The following is a 17,065-nucleotide window of genomic DNA, read 5'->3' on the forward strand; positions in this document are numbered from 1 at the left end:
AAAGTGATGCAGTTTTGTCTTTTTGGGGTGCTGCCAGACACCCTGAAATGATAGCGTGGAGAGGAATGTGAGATTTCCCCCTTTCATCATAATGGTTACTTTGAAGCCTAATTACAGCCATTTAAACGCCAGCCTATTAGCCGTGCTATCGCTGATCGCTGCACCGAAATGCGCAGCCAGATGGAGAAGTTCTCTCCTGGAGCTGGCTGTGCAGCTCAGGCATTGCACTGGAGTTTGGGAAGAGCATGGAGCAGCGGTGCAAGTTACTCCCAGCAGACTGGTTCCCAACACTTGTAGGTGCCATGATGACTGCAAGGCCTGGTGACATTTGGTGCCACATTCCTGTTGAAAAATATGTCCCCACCATGATGTTTCACATTTCTGTCTGCACAGTGCAAAAAGCAGGCAGCAAGGCTCAAAGCCTGAATGTCCGAGTGCTTTGCCTTTTCCCAAGAGAACTTTGACTGGTAACTCACCTTGTAAATAAAGGCCTAGCACAACTGTGTCTCTTCAACAGTGGAAACAGAGCAGGGGTCCAAGAATGCTGACTCTTTTGCAATCTCATCTTCTGTTATGAGCTACACCAGTTAGTTTCTGCATGGTTCTTGATGCTGCTTCTCCTAGGTGGGCCACCCAGCGCACGCCAGCTATTTACCTGGTATAACTGGAATAGCTGTGTCTACCTCATGTCTTAGGGGGATATTCAGGAGCAGAAGATCTGACACTAATGAAGTTCTCGTGCATCTGGTCACATTGTAAGGTACATGAAACCAGTGTGGGTTTCCTTTAACTTGTTTGGTTATAGACTGTGGCAGTTCAGCTGCTTCATGACCAACCGAGACACCCCTGCAGCGGAGGCGGTATCCTCTGAGGGCTGCAGCAGAGAGCTCGGGCAGGAATAACAACAGCTGTCCCAATACAAAGTGTTCCCACTTGTGAATCAAAGCCCTTACTAAGATCGGGTCATGTCCAGACACGCTTGATATTTATTCTTGCAGACATAATATGAAGGCACGGATCCATCCTTTTTCTAGTGCATCTTTTTTTTTTTTTTTCTTCTGCAAAGGGAGAGGAACACAAACTGAAACATGCACTTGCTAAAAGGTTGGAAACAGGAAGTTCTGTTTAATTTGCACATTTTTTTGTTTTTTGATGAAAAGTAGGAAATATGAATAACAGCCTTTTATTTCAAATTTGGCATAAAAATTTGCCTTCAAGGTAATGTCGAATAACAGACTTCACACCACTTGGAATTAAGCTGATGATATTCAGTGGAAAGTACAAGGCAAAGACTCAGCTCTACGAGCATTTCATTTTGTTAAATTTCCCCACACAAAGCTCATCTCTGAGAAACCCACAGAACTATTACTGTTTTCCCCTCTTTTGCTTTCCTACTATTATGTATTTGGGCTTGTTTTTCATCTTTTCTGGTCTCCTGCTATTTCCATGGAGGAATACCCCTGGTTATACTGGAAATTCAGACACAGACATCCAGCAATTCAGAGAAAGCGTCAAGTGAGTTTATGTTTCTAATCCTACAGAAAAACAATTTTTATCTATTCAGAGAAACTATAATGAGTCTTCTAACAAACTCACTGGGCCTTATGTCAGGAGTACAATTAAAATATTTATGAAAAAAATTTTTTTACAGACGTTATCTTTTTTATTGAAGTTATTTCAGACGTAGCTTCTGTGTGGACAGAACTGTATCTCATTTATCTGACTTATCCACAGATACAGAGAAAGAAAGAAAGGATCCTACAGCAGAATGACACGTCTCAAATCAGTTAAGAGGAAAGAGACTACACTGACACTGGAAAAATTAGAGGCTGCAAGTTTTTGAGCACTGACTACGCTGGGATCACAAGTAAAGTTTTACTTCATTCTGGCCTTGAGATAAGGCAGATGAGTGGTTGTACACAAGTGGCAGCTGAGTATAGATGATTTTGCTGTTCTTACAGCAGGATGCAGTGACCTGCTGTCACTTTGCCAGAAGTGCTGTTTCCACAGTGGACTGCTCCTGCCATCTGAATTGAATCTGCTTTAATCCCTGCAGGATACAGACCTGACATCTGTGTAATGACAATGAGTAATTGGGCTTGACGTAAAAACTTAATGAAATTATCCCAAACATGTGATGCTAGCATTCAAAAGCAACTACATCACATAACTTCTCTTCGTTTCCACTTCATGACTGTAACTATGTTGTATATTTGAGAATCTGTAATGTTGCATAAAGGGGAAAAAAATAGATACCTGATAAACCACTGTCATGGTAATGGTCATTAGTGACTTCATGGTCTTAAGATGAGAAAAGCACTGCAGGCATCACCATCTCATAACTCAGTCGCTCTGTGCTCTCTTTCTCAGTTTTCACAACCATGTCAGGAATCAGGTTTGTAGCAAGGCTTCTATCCTCCAAACTGAAAAAGAGGAAGATGTGATTTAGTCTTGAGGGAAAGGGCCTATACAAGTTCTGCATAACTACTAACAGAATTTAGGATCATCAGTTTCTAAAGGTAAAATCTGTGTATGGCTGAACTATTCTAAAGAACAGATGAGTAGTTCTTCATTATCTCCCCCTCTAATCCCTGTGAGAATAACACTTGTAAGAAAGTGTCTTCTCTCCTTTCTGAATCAGCTCAGGAATTTTGATCTGATTTGGCTTTTCAAAACCTAGCAGCATGTAAGTGAAAACCTGTTTTGGAAGGTAACTGCAAACGTCCCTGCCAGGCAAGCTGAAATAGAATGTTTCTGATGACTTAAGTGAAATGTTGTCCAAAACATTCTACACTTTCAGGAAGTTTTGGACCTAGAGAAAGCATTTCCCGAGGTTAATTCCAAACAAGATGTTCTCTGAGCAGTGGAATTAATGAATCCTAGTTTACCGGGCACCTCTGTCCTTTGTCCCTTAGTCTCACCACCACAAAAACCTCGACCCCTGTGTAAAGTTTACATGAAATTAGTCAATGCATTCAGAAGTTATTAAGCAGAGATTGACAAATGATGAGGCAGAGACTCGTGGCAGGCTCCCCTCCTTCAGAATCCAAGCTGAAAATGACCCATACAGCTTCTGCCCAGCCCAGCAATTATCATTGCTAGCAGTAAATAGCAACACAATATAAACAACATAAGTTCATCTGTATGCAAATATTACATTGGTATTCCATGCACAAGTATAATTCATGTTGTTGGGGATATATAATTCTGAGATGGATTTTAATAACTATTCCTCTTAGTGATAAGGGATCTATTACTACCTGCATTGTTAAATATAATAAAAGAGTTTATGTACAAAGAGGAAATGGTGGCACAGGCTATAGAATTAAACACACAGGACAGTTCCTGTGTCTTGCCACTTGTAAATAACATGACAAAGCTAGCGTCACATGTGCCAGGTGGGTCTTCCCCCATCTCTTACCTAGCACTGTATGAACAGCTAAGTGAGGAGTCCCATAGCAGTCTCAGCCAGAAATTGTTCCCTCAGTGAAAGTGCAAATAAAAAAAAACATCCAGAATGAGAGTTTCCTGAAAAATTTGCCCAGCTCATGTGTAGGAAAGATCTAGATTATGAGCACTGTAATATAAGCAGGTTGGTTGGGAGTAACATTAAAGATACGGCTTCGCAGACCCAAAAAAGCCTGAATATATCTGAAAAGCTTGCACTTAAGGATTGACTCCACCTCCTGAATAGGCCCATTCTTTAACGATTCTTTTCTACTGGTGGTTGTACAGACAGCTTGTTTCACCGGATTTGTTTTTAAAGTCCTGTGTGTTCACACTGTCATTTTTCATGTATTAACTCTCATTTATGCATTGCTATGGAAATGGTAGTCACAAACGGAGAGGAGTGACTTCACGAAGGAAATAAGTATGAGCAGATGGCCATCAGTCTGTCCATTCCCATAACCATTACACAAGCAAATTTCTAAGACTTCTGGCATGGTTCGAGACTTCTGGACCAAGTTTCTGCAGCTGACGTTGCCGAATGGACCACTCCTAGCTCTTGGCTCCTCAACTCAGGAAAATGTGTCCTTTGGCATTCGTTTCACATGAAGACCCTGGCTTTTTGCTCTACTCACCTCTAGCCACAAGGGCTGGTACTGCTGACCACCTCCCTGCTGCTCACATAGCAGAAGCTTCTGCCCAGGTACAAGTGCAGGCAAATTCGATTCCGAGCACCTGGTAACACTGCCCAAACACAGATTGGCCTGAGCGCATTCAGAGGTAAAGTGAGTTGGGCCATTTGCCCTCCTCTAAGCCTCCCTTGTTGGTTTCGGTGCTGTATTTCTATGTCACCCATGCAAGTTTTGATTCAGATGGCTTACATAAAGGCATACTGGAATAAAGGGACTGTTTACATGAGCAGTTCACATGCCCAGATGGGAAGAGCACTGAGTGCTTGAGAGGATGAAGGTAAAGAAATATAAGGTTTGTGAAAAGAAGGAGCACAAAGTGAGGAATGCTGGTGTGGGCCTTTCTCCCCTGTGCAAGCACTTACAGTGTTTACAGAGGAGAGTTTTGCATTGCAAGTGAGCAAAAAAGGCAGATCTAAGGTTAAGAAGTTCAGCTGCAGATCAGAAACCACCACCTGGAAGCACAGGTAATCTGCCCTGCTCCTCAGGACAGCCTCTGTGAGTGATGGCCTCCCTAGTACACTGGCGTTGGGAACATTAGGTCCTACCACTACTCTGGTGAGGTGCGGGCTCTAGAACCTACGCCTCTCTCCACTCTCATCCATCTCCTCTTCCAGGAAAGAGCTTCCAGGACAAGGATTATTAATTTATTTTACAGATGGGGAAACTAAGGCAAAGGACAAGGGAGAAACAATCATCCTACATCAGCCCCTGGGCCTGGAAGTCTGACTCCCTCTCCTCCTGAAGGGTTTTGTGCATGGATGTCATGAGCACTCTTCGCAAGGCCCAGGAGAGAGGATGCTTGGATTTTCCACTCCCAGCTGACAGTGCAGCCGAAAGGCACACAGCCAAAGAGACCCAGCAGCCCTTGGAAGAAGCCTAATGAAGTTAACGAAGCCAGCTACATCAGTGATCACTATCTGAGTCCCTCTGATCTCCCCACAAGGCCAAGAGAGCCCTGGTGGCGGGGATGCCGCGCGCCTCTGCCAGCCAGCGGAGGGCAGGGCGCAGGGAAGCAGGCAGGAACGCGCCCTGCCACAGTGGCCTTGGCACGGCCGGCCCCGCTCCCTGCTCCTAAACAAAGGGGGAGAACCCAAATCAAATGCCAAACCACACTGGACATTACATTACATTACAAATGGAGACATGGGCATCACTAGGTAAGAATACCACCTGGCACTGAGCTAAGAGGGCTTTTCTCCATTTCTCTTATCATCTTTTGTTCAGAAACTCTTCCCAGTTATACATTTAAAATCCTACACTTCTTGCAGTCATTTCTGCAAACACAATTTCTGCAGATTCTTAACTTTCCATTTTTCCCAGGAAAAAAACAAGCTTACCATTTCAGGAACAGCACGCAGGATTTTTTTACTTCTGAACTGTTAACCAACAGAGCAAAATGCACCCCTGGACTTCTGCTGGACTTCGCTTTACATAAATGATAGATCAGGTCCTCATTCCCCCCTTGGTGCTGGGTCCCTGGAAGCCTGAGCAGAGCTGGACTGATAGATGCACTGACATAAATTTGTACACCTTTATCCTGCTGTTCATCCTGGCCTCCTGCATTAAGGCATTTACCCTGCTGAGTCCTTTGAGGGTACAGCTGCAGATCGTGTCTTGCTGGCATCATGTTGATTGCCTAACCTGAGTCTCCAGCTCACAATTACACCCCGGGCGTGACACCTGACCCTACAATAACTTCCCTGCAGACAGACCCTCTTCACAATGCCACACACAAGGTTTATAGGGCTCCAGTTTGCCAGAGAACACAAAAGCAGTACTGTGAATGCAAGCTAGAGAGGTCGTGCAGCTGAGAGAGAACAACCTGCCTCCAAAAACTGCATCTGAAGGATATAAGTGGCTTCGTACAGCAGATGTCCCTGATCCCAAAAGGGGCTTCGAGAGATGATGACAACAAGAACGTGAGATAGCACCTAACAGCTAGAAATATAAACACACGCACAAGCATTTATGCATGGATGCAAGAGATGATGGAAAAAAATCAATCTGGAAAAATGTGGTTTCTTCAGGCTGAATGAGAGAGCACCAGCTCCTGTCTTTCCTGTGCTAACAGTGCTGAGCTGTGCCTTACAGCATGTCCCAGCTGAGGATCCACCAGCAGCTCAGCCAGCATGTTTAACCAGATTTTCCACCACACCTTTGGGCTGCAGCACACTGTCATTATATCATGCGTGCCTGAAATATCTCAGTAAAGCCAGGATAAAGGAACCAAAGGACCTGTTTCTGACTGTGCTCACAGCAACCAGCAACAGCTCTGCGTGGTCTTCGGCAGGCTCTTCTTCCAGCCCCAAGCACTCTGGAAAAGCAGCATCCTGGGGGTGCAGTACCTCCCTGCTGTATTTCTCTGTAAGCAGCCCAAGCATCTCTGCAGGAGAAGCGAACCATCGTAGGGCAAGAAAGTCTCCAACACGTTACTGTGCGTACGAGGTTCCTCATTAGCTGGGTTCAGCCTGTGACACAGATAAGTCATGTCTGCGGTACATGTGTGGGAGGGTGCATGCATGCATACTGAGATACACATGTGCTACTGCTTAATTCCCTTGCAGACAGATTTCATATTCAGAAGGAAAAAAAAAGGACAAATGCAGAGTCCTTGGCCAGCAGCCAATGCAGAATCTACTGGGCTTGGGGAAGGAAAACAGCAACAGAAAGCATATGGTGACACCTGTGCCACTTGAGAGCCAGAGTGCTAAAGTGATGGGTGCTCCGCACACCTCTGACAAGTTCCAGTAAGGCCAAGCCCACCTCCTGCACAAACGCCTGCATTAAAATGAGAATACATGGCCTGCCTGCTCCCCAGCCTGTGTTCTGAATGGCTCCGTGCTCCATGACACTTTTCAACCATCTCTGAATTTCTTCATGGTTCTTCCTGTTCATGGAGAAAGAAGCTGCACATTTCAGAGCTTACTCTTTGCCCAGCCTAAGCCACGATTATTAACAAGTCTTATTCTTCTAAGACGCAGACATCCACCTTCATGGAAGAACATGAATCTTTCTATAGGATGGGCCCTGTCATTTATATCAGGAGATAATGTCTTGCACTTTCCTCATTCCTTTCTCCTGAGTAATATCTTCTCCTGTAAATAGATGAGGGAGGGAGGGAAAAAAGGAAGCCAAGCAATTTCTTCACTGCCTCGCAAAACATTAATACTCCCAGAATATTCGTTTGGGGCTTAGTTTGAGCCAAATAAAATGGTTTTGCTGGACCAGGACCAAAGCCTGATTTTGACCTGCAGCTGGGCTGCCACAGGGCCTTTTGATCTGCTGTTTGCAGGTCACTTGTAGCTACTGGCTGCAGCATCATAAGAAACATGGCCCGGCTGCATAGCTCAGCCTGCAGAGCAGAGAAAGGGCAGGTGGCACAGCAACTCTGCCACGTCCAGATTAATCCAGAAGAAACTAAATGCTTTGGCATTCACAAGTGGAAATTGCTGCTGCAGAAAACACTGCTCTCCTCCCACTTCTCCAAGTTTAAGCCAGCACAGAAGCACAACTTTTGGGACCACAACACCCTGCCCTCAGCGCTAGAGCAGCACTGCACTGACATACAGAGGTATCGTTTCTTGACTGCCCATTTCTTTAGTCTCCTCCTCTCACCATCGTATTCCCTTTCTGTGGGCTGGCCTTACGCTGCTTGGTATTGCTCCGCCTCAGGTGTACTTGTCAGGTGGTTTCACTGAGACCCTACGAATTCTGTTCCTGCTTTCCCTGCTTTTCAGTGCCATCCAGCCCTGGCTCAGAGTCTTGACATATTTCCTCCACACCCAGACTCAAGGCGGTTCTTCGCTGTCTCCTACTGAAACCATGAGCCCGTTTATATCCTGCGTGCATCCTCCCAGCAGGTCTCGCTCCTCTCACTGCCCTCGTTCCTGGAGCACGCCCTCAGAAAACCCCCAGGATTTGCACACACATGCACACATGGGGGAAACAAAGAACAAACACGCAAAACATCACAACTCGGTGCGATGCAAACCTGGATAAACTCAAACTGCTCCTGACAGTGCAGTCATCCACCTGTACTGTCTTCAGTAGAAGTGAAGTCATCCACCTGTACTGTCTCCCCAACATAGAAAAAGAGCTGCTTTAAACGTTGACAATCCTTGATACTCAGAGCTTTGAGCTCTGCAGCAGTTATGCTGTGTATTTAGTTAGTAGATAGGATGTGTTAAGAACTTACGCAGGAGATGATTATTGCTGCCAGACCTTGCTGTTTCTCACACTGGTGAAACATTACTGAGCATGCAAGAGGTGAGAGGACCACATCCACAACTGCAGAGCAGCATTTTCAGAAGTCTTCAGCATGGGCCTCAGCTTTTGCCCCATTGAGATCAGTGGGAGAACACCACTGGTACTGATTTTAGGGAGTGCTCCAGCCTTCTGAAAATTAACCAAAGATTTCAGAAGGGCTTCTTCTTCTGTCATCTGTGAAACTTGGACCAAATGATGTGGTTATGCTGCACCTGTATTTTGTCTTAAAGGATCCCAAACTATTTATAGTCACTTGCGCTTTACTTTCAGGTGTGCTTGGGTGGGTAAGCAGCAAGGACAAAGCCATACACTTAAGTCACCTTACTGTAAACAAAGATATCTTCAAATCATACGCAGTGCTGAGTGGATGAGCGGGTATGTGCCTGCACATACATATTTTGTTCTCTGTCCCCATTGGACCGCCTGGTCCAACTCTCGCCTCACAGTGAATCTTCCCCTACATTCTTATATAAAACGAAAACATTCTCAAAGAGAGAAATCCGAGTCAAACAAAATGTCGTCTTCTACTTGGAACAATTCTGTTTCTTTGAGTGATTTCTTCATTTACCAAGAAGTGAAAAAAAATGCAAAATTTAAATGATCGTTTTTAGAATAAATAAAAGATGTTTGGTCTGAAAAGGGTAGTGTTAGACCTTTCTGCGTTGCTTTATTCCTGGACCAATTTCATAAATCTACCATACAGATGTTCTGAACAGAAGAAAGAAAAGCAGTCTGCTCCCTGACATACCTCCCACCAGCAATCATGGTCAGAGATTAGCAGCTGGGCACTTTCCCAATAATCCTGTTTGCTGATCCAAAGGCAGAACTTACCCTGCACAGCCTCCCCATGGAAGACTGTATGTTAATCAAAAGAGAGCTCTTGAAGCATTAAACTGTGTTTCTTTACCTCTAAAACAAACGCACAAGCCTGCAGATCACAGCCGGCGTTCTGCATACCTGCACCTTCTCACGTAAACTTCAGTACCTCTTGCCGTATATGCTAACAACAGGGAGGTCACTTCGGGTCCTAGCCGCTAACCCGTGTGTGGCACACGTCACATCACATCACATCACATCACATCACCTCAGTCAGCTCTGATCAGTACAGGGCCCACAGCACACAGGTAAGGGAGACCAGGTCCCTCCAGCATGAAGCAGGGCGAAGCATCCCTTCACTGGCAGCCATGGCTGCAGGGTTGCAAGGCCCTATGGAAAACCTTCATGCTGAGAAGTTCCCCCAGTCTCAAGGCAGAGGTCAATGGAAGGGGAATGACAATAACTCCACAGAGTTTATGCATGTGAGAACGAGTTCCTGATCTCCTGGTCTCAGTCAGAGTACAGTTCCTCACTGTCCAGCTCGAAGTTGACAAACTCCACATCAGACTTAACTTCCTAACTTTGCCCCACATCCCACCAATTAGAAAAGGAGAGAAATCCCACGTAGCGCCTCTAATCATGTACAGAAAAGGAAAAAACAAACAAGAGGCCTCTGAGCCACTCCCTCTCCACCACAGGCTTTCCAGAGTGGTTCACAACCACCTTTTAAATCCCTCCTTGACATCTGAGTAGCTGCTCTTCAAGCAAAATCTATTTCCAAAGGTGCCATCTCAGACATGGCAATACAACAGAGAGAGGTTTTTTATGTTTTGCTATTTAGACTAAAGGACTGTGAAGAACCAGAAGGGCAAAGCCACCTCTACGTCTGGTAACTGAGCGAGTCAAAGTGGCAAGACACAGTAGGTCCCACAAATTACACGCGTTTCCCTATGTTGTTCCTCCTTTTCTGCTGGGAAATGGTGTCCAGATAGAATGTGAGGCCTCTGGATATTTTCTCTGGATTTCTGGATGTCCTACACATGAGTCAGAGTACTAGATCTCCAGAGATCACAGCCATGTCTGCAACCCACATACAGACCGTCAGCCAGACGATCCATTTCTGAGTCATGGAGAGAGACGGTATCTGTTTTACTTGTGTGGCTCTCTTCTGTGTGTTAAGCTCTTTAAAAATGGGAGACTGCTCAGACAAGTGGACTCACAGCTGGAGCCCAAAGGTAAGAAAAAGGTTTTCCTTTTCCTAAGGGACAGAAGGAACTGTGCAGTTTCCTGCAATGCAGAAAGCCACTGAGCAGACAAAAAATGAGCTCTTGCAATGCCGTAAGGGTTGTGGGTATGTGCAGGGGGAGTTCTTGTTTTCGACCCGCCCTTTGGTTCTACTTAAGAAGTGAATTATTCCAGTTTTTATTCTAATATAATCAACTTTGGAGTTTTAATGCCTTGTTGGTCTTCTTTGGAGAGCTGGTGATGTGGAGAAGGCCTAGGCAGACCAACCTCAAAGCTCTGGTTAACTTGGGATCCTGCCACAGCCACAGGAAGTCTGCACCTACACAACGCGTCTGGAGACGTCCTGCTTTTTGTGAAGGTACATTTCATATAAATATGAGCTGGGGACGTGATGAAGAGAGCAGCAGAAAGGGCTCCCAGCCGCAAGGCACAGGGGTGGCAGTGGGAAGTGCACTGTTCCTGAGTTTGCTTTCAACAGCTGGCATTGGGGAGCTTTGGGACGGGAATGGCCATTTGACCCAACTACCTCCAGAACCGCCCTGACTAATGGCATTGCACTTCTGCAAAGCATGTGGTGACAATCCTTTCCACACATACAGGATTTGCATGGCAATAACGACTTGGCAGCCTCGGCCCTAACTGTTGCTGGATCAATATAGGCAGCTGAACCCTTCCAGCCATCACCTACAGGACAGAATAAATATCAAAGCCTTTCCAAGGCAAACCTCCTGGAGAAAGAAGGAAACTTTCACACCACTCCCCTCAGTTTCTTTCCTGCCTTGAGAAAGCTGGGCCTTACAGACTGCAGCTGTTATAACACAGCATGTGTTGGCAAACGCCTTATTGCCCCCCACATTGGCCAACCTGTGAAAGACTCAGCACCCAAAGGACAATAATTTGCTCACAATTATCCAAGCACTGTCAATCGTTTGACAGCAGCACTAGGCACTGTTCCTGTGTGATGTAACTTTCCAAGTCAGTCAGGATGCAGAAGGAGCCAGGCACTATCTTCCCTTCAGAGCCAGCAGGTAAAAGGCGATAGAACCCTTTGCAGTATCCAGCGTTGGGTGCTTTGGAAAATTTTACTACAGCGCTGTTCCTCCCTGTGTTCAGTTCCCTGATGGAAACAAAAGATGGGCTTTCTGTCCTATTTCTTTTGGAGGCAAACTAGATGCAACATGAGAACACTAACCCACCTTTTGCAAAGGTTTGCTGCCTGACTTCTTGTTGTCCCTCTGTCTCCCCAGCTGTTCCCTGCTGCACCGCGCTTCACTGCACGCTTGCAGTGTACAGGGCTCAGAAGAAAAGTCCAGGACCCCACCTCTAAGAGCACCCAAAAGGAAAGGTGCTGGGCCTGAGTCTGCACCATTTAGTTTCTGCCACCCTGTGTCTTGGGGTCATCTTCAGAGGGAGGCTGTACCTGTATCTCTGCACTCAGCACCTTTCGCTGCAGTTCTCCTTTCACTGGCTCTTTGATTTTAAAGCCATTCATATTCCAAGCCAATCCGTACTAAAAATAGGCTTCCTTACTAAGAATGGCACTGGCATTACTCACGTACCTGCTACGTTCTCTTCTCACACTACATGGCCACACCTCCGGCTGGAGGAGTGTGCTGCAGTAATCATCCACAACTATGTGCTTCTGTGAGCAGGTTTTGAAACTTTGCCATCCTTTGGAAGCTCCCACTGTTTTTTCTTTCATGTGCTAATACAGTTTGGTGGCTTATCTCCTTTCACATCCTTGGGGCACACCTCTTTGCAAGACTATACTGACAGCCCAACCAAGTGGGAAAAACACACAGGAGACAGAGCTGTCCCCCTACTCCCCCCTTGCAATTGAGGGCTATCTGCAGTTCTCAGCTGAAGGGCATGCTGTTCTTACTTGCATTCAGGAAGAAACAATTTGCTGCTGGAAGCTGCTGCATCCTTTGGCTTCATCTGGCAGCCACTCTGCTCCAGCTGCTCAACAGTTACTAGCACGGAGGCTTGCAGGCTTTCCTGGTGGGAGGTACGCTCTTCCCGCTCGGTTTTGCCAGACACTGAGCATTTCTGTGAGGTATCGCTCCTCCTCAATGCCCCTGGACATCTAAGGCTATGGGAGGTGGGACATACCTCCAGCCAGATCTAGCTGCACACTTAGATGAATCCTACATGTTTTTTTTTTTAATTATTTTATTTTATTTTATCCTTCAGTGTTCTTTTGTGTTTTGCACATCACTTTCAAGTGCAGGAATGTGTTTCCTCCTGCTGTCCGTGTCAGAGGTGCAGCCAGTGCTCGAGCTGACTGTCACTTATTTGCTCTGATAAGGGGTTAAATATGCACAGGTAAACCTGGGCGTATGTTCATAATGCAGGTGGCAGAGATACTTTAAAGGAGGCACCTTTCTTTGTTCCCTTAATGATTCATTCATTGGGAGTGTGGGAATTAACCTATATAAATTTTTGCTACTAAGGAGATACACCTAGATCCTGAAATAGTGGATGGGTGAGAACCAGTTACAGAGACTCCACACATTGTCCTGGTAGCACTGAAAGAAACAAACCCACAACGGAAGGCTGGGAATAAATGACTACATGGCATTTCTCACGGCACATTCTCTTTACCTCCTGTTTTCTGGTGACTCACCAAAAATCCCACGGGGCTGCAAGAGACACCTCTGAGAAGGGTCTGACTTTGCGTGAGACCTTCAGCAGGGTCCCCTCTTCCGGGGGCTAAATTCTGACCACTGGAACTGCTCATGGGTGTAACTGATATGACTTGGACTCAGCAGCGAGCACAGGCAGCCACACTTTGGTTGCACCAGCACTGGGAGGCAGGTGTGAGATTGCATCAGGAAGCCAGTATAAAAAGGGAGGCTGGCTTTCCACCAAGGCTGGCTCAGTGCCCCTTTTGTAAGTTGCAGCTTACACCTCATCACCTGGGAGGTGGAGAAGAAGGAGATTTGTATTTCAGGCACCTCACTAACAGTGAATTTGACTCCCTCCAGCCTAGCTAGAGGAGGAAGGAAACCTTTCTGGGAGGCTGTGCAGAGTAGGCTGAAATCTCCAGACTAACTCTTGGGCTCCCGGTATTTTCTGATTTTGTCGGAAGAGCCTTAAAGGCTCAGTAAACAAGTTGATCAGTCTAAGACACTTCACCAAGAACATGTCAATCCTGGCTTACCCACTGGAAGTTATAGATTACATTAGCATCTGAGGAGCTTGCAGAAGCATGAGGCAATGGTCAAGTAAAGGGCTGGGGTTCCCTGTGTAGGGAAACACACTGCAGCCCACAGCTCAGAAGGATACGTGTAGGAGAGGGAACAGCTATTCACACGCACGGGGATACCACACAGGACAGAAACTACAGTCAGAAGGAACAAGAAGTACCTGGGTGCTATACTCAGGCGGGATGACCCCTACCTGGCAGCGTAGTGCAGTGAAGAAAAAACCTTCCAGTGGCTCTCTTGTGCCCACTACCCTGTCATTTGTGCTCGGTGGCCCCGAACACACTGGAACCACGTGAGTCAGAGCAGCGTATCTGTGGGCTGTGCGTGTCCTTTGGGAGGCCAGGCAGACATGCCACACCAGGTCAGGGCAGAAGGCGTGTGGGCACAGCGAGCCAATGCAAAGCATTCTCCTGCATGGCATATCCTGTTTCACCCCAAGATATGTACAAGGTCACCATCTGCTTACCAGCGCTCATGGGTGATACCATCTGTTTAATCAAAGTTCTCCACACGACAAAGTCATCCCAGATGCTTTGCATCGGAGACAGCTTTTCCAATAGTAATTAGTGAGGTGGAGGGGGAGGGAGCAATTGTCAGGCTTCTTTTTGCATAGGTCGCGGCATCGGTAGCAAACGGCCTCCCCTCACCCCTGCTTCCTCCTCCCCAAGTAACTGCGGGCCTCCCTGCTCTTCACTTTGGTAGCTACGGCAGGGGAATATTTCATAAACAGGCCCGAGGGTTTGTCTGCTGCCTGTCCTACTTCCCAGCAGAGTACCCGAGATCAGCTGGGCTGGAACATGCCTGCCCGTATCACACTCCTGTGCTGCCTGGTTGGGAGATGGAGACTTACCCACTGAGGTTGAAGATGGCTTCTCACACATGGTATCGGGCTCTCAGCGTAAGTCACGTTTCGGTTGGCAGTCGGGTCTCCAAATCATCACGCTGGCCCTAAAAATCAGAAGAAATAAAGTAAGCCTTGTTATTTTTTCACGAGTTTCTCAGTCTTTAGGGCAACATTCACTTCATACACTGAAGTTCATCCCTTCTGTCTCCAGGGGCTGTAAATGTCCTCGCTCAGAATAGGTATGTGAAACTTTAGGTTCTCAGGCCATGCCTCAACTCCAGGAGCCGGTCCTTGGTGCAATACCCCATTAGGCACCTCCAGGGACTAGGCCCGAAGGGACTGCTTAGTCTAGTCCTCCGCAGCACCAGGCACCTGTAGATATTTAGATTTGACGCACAAGCATACAAAATACTAAAAGTTTCAAGATTCTCCAAATCTTCCCATTGAAACAGTGCCAACAAAAAGACCCAAATCTACAACCTCCTTGATGCACCATCTGTGATGGAAAGGTTCACAGTGAAGTCATTCGTGCTGATAACCTTGCACGCAGCAGCCAGTCTGAGACATCCTTTCTGAAAGGCTACAGTGCCTTCCATAAAGTTATCTGTGTCATCAGCAGTTAATCAGCACAGACCAATCGATTACATCTTCCACTAAACAAGGGCCTGGCTTGTCTTTGTTTTGGTAGATGTTTGGCCGTGATAGTTCTGTAGCTGTGACGGTGAAAGACAGCATGTCTCAGTAGCATTTTTAGTGCTGTTTCACCTACTATTTCTCTCTGTCACCAGGCTTGGAGCCCAGGGGAGGGTTAATCCCTTCACTTGTTTTGCCAGGTAACAGCTGTTCCATTTTCAGGATCCCCGGATCACCCAGTGAGATGCTTTTGGTGAGGGAAGTGGATATCCTTGCAGAAGCTCCTGTGGGAGGAGCTTTGGGAAAACCAGTCAGAACTGGTCCTGCCAGCCCTGGAGCATTCCTGCTCCCATGCTGATGCAACTGGATCCAATCTGCTGGCAGACCAGCTGGCTGCTTTCCAAAGAGCTCCCTCCAGAGTGGCTCACACACCGAGAGCCGAGACTGGGGATGGTTGTGATGAAATTTGAGCAAGGGGCCGAAAGGCTTTCACCCTTCATTAAAGCTGGGAACACCTGATGGAGATAATGCTTGCTCTTGATCGGCTCCTCCCAAGAAAACATGAGCTGCCTTGGTTTGCTGCAAGTTTACCATTCCGCGTGTGGAGCATCTCCCCAGCACCAGCGAGACCAGGGATGTTGAATCACTGTGTTGAACCGTAGCGCAATCCCTTGGGATGTACGAGTGAGAATCATTTAGAGACTGTTGTGCAACATCAGTGTGAGACAGTAAAGCTCATAGTTCTGTCAGTGGCAACACTCAACTTACTCCCACTCAGGATTTAGTGTACAGAAGCTTTATGCGACGCTCTCTGCACCCAAACGTGGACTTCATGCATCCCGAAGATGAAATAGGTGAACTGTGAACAGTGCTTATGCATACTTTAGAACCAGGCAAAACCAGAAATGGGGTTTTAACAGAGAAGAAGATGCAAATGTGAACAGTGTGTTTAAACTCTAGTCCAGACACACCAGGAAGGCCTCAGTTACCTGCACACATTCTGAATGAAAGCAGCTATTAGCAGAAGCAAGGCAATCTCAGCAAAGAGAACTATGAAATGCTTTAAATATGTCTTAAAGCAGAATTTGTTAGGCCACAGTGAAAGGATGGGATCTTCTGAACACTGTTGTTTTCCTTGACCTCTCACTAAATCGATGACAAAGTTCATGCCGATGCTATTGGGACCGCGATTAGACAGAGCTGACAGCTGACAGCTGATGAGCTCCCCACCGTCACTGTTCACCATCCCTTCCCAACTTTTCTTGCGATATTTTTGCTAACAGACACACACTGTTGAGTCTTGTGCTGCTTGCTCATTAGCGTTGCAGTAAGTGATTTCTTATGTAAATTGTGCCAGCCCACAGAAAAACCAGTTCAATTCCAGTCTGCACTGCTGGGATGGACACAGAACAGAGGAGAAGAACCGAGATGCTAATGATCCTGGTGGTGGTTTGTAGTTTTTTGGTTTTGTTGTTATTGTTGTTTTTTAAAATAAAGGAAAAACAAAGACTGGGCATAAAAACAGGTATTGCATATGTTCCACAGCAAGCACAATTACCCTCAAAAATACTCGAAATACAAAATTCCCCCGGCTACCTATTTGCAAGTGCCGTCACCAAGCTTGTACAAACAGCAGCAGTTTCTATGCACCTAATTAGAGGTTTGAAGCTGAGGAGCAATTTTGTTTACGGACCTCATGTCTTCTTTCAAATCTTAACTTTATCTTTTAAGGGCATGGTTATGAAGCTGATGGTAACATTTCTTTTCCATGTAGAATCTCTTAAACACTGTAAATGTGATGAAGAAAAATAAGCAAGTATCCATGGTAGAAGGATCCCTTTCTTCCTATTGCTGTTGCTAATACAAGCTTCCCAAAGGCCTGGATATTGTTTCTGGTTTTATCAGTGTCACGG

The 17,065-nt window shown here is 46.2% G+C and overlaps 1 long non-coding RNA gene across 1 annotated transcript in view; it reads right to left on the reverse strand.

Moving 5' to 3' along the window:
• Positions 1-16,716, reverse strand: part of LOC121069444 — a 91,678-nt gene extending 74,962 nt beyond the window's left edge. Inside the window, exons 1-3 of the long non-coding RNA XR_005819430.1 lie at positions 15,000-16,716; positions 14,526-14,623; positions 2,257-2,423 (exon numbers count right to left, since the gene is read on the reverse strand). This is a non-coding gene — a long non-coding RNA (uncharacterized LOC121069444). The remainder of the gene's footprint in view (positions 1-2,256; positions 2,424-14,525; positions 14,624-14,999) is intronic.
• Positions 16,717-17,065: the final 349 nt, after the last annotated feature.

This window comes from Cygnus olor, chromosome 4, assembly GCF_009769625.2.
Source record: "Cygnus olor isolate bCygOlo1 chromosome 4, bCygOlo1.pri.v2, whole genome shotgun sequence".
NCBI lineage: Eukaryota > Metazoa > Chordata > Aves > Anseriformes > Anatidae > Cygnus > Cygnus olor.